Source organism: Xyrauchen texanus, chromosome 33, assembly GCF_025860055.1.
Source record: "Xyrauchen texanus isolate HMW12.3.18 chromosome 33, RBS_HiC_50CHRs, whole genome shotgun sequence".
Classification (NCBI taxonomy): Eukaryota; Metazoa; Chordata; class Actinopteri; order Cypriniformes; family Catostomidae; genus Xyrauchen; species Xyrauchen texanus.
In genome coordinates, this window is record NC_068308.1 from 14,585,168 (window position 1) to 14,585,546 (window position 379).

The following is a 379-nucleotide window of genomic DNA, read 5'->3' on the forward strand; positions in this document are numbered from 1 at the left end:
GGCTGCTCTCGCGGGACAGCGGCGTCGAGGAACTAATCGACCAGGTGGTACTGGAGCAGTTTGTTCAGCGTCTGCCCGGAAGGCGGCCGAGTGGGTCCAGTGCCACCGCCCGGCGTCGCTGGAGGAAGCCGTCCAACTCATGAGGAGGACCACATGGCGGCGATTCCCAGGGCGGATGAGCCCTCTCTGTCTGTCTCCCCTTCCCTGTGTCTTCCCTGTTTTTTTCCCTCCCTCTTCCTCTCGCTCTGCTCTCTCCCCAGGGTCCGTTCCTGCCCCCGCGAGCGCTGGGCGTTCTGCGCCCAGCTCCCGGCCTTGGGAACACCGCCAAGCCCTTCCCCATCCTTCAGCCGCTCTCCTCCTCAGGTGGGGGCACCTGCCA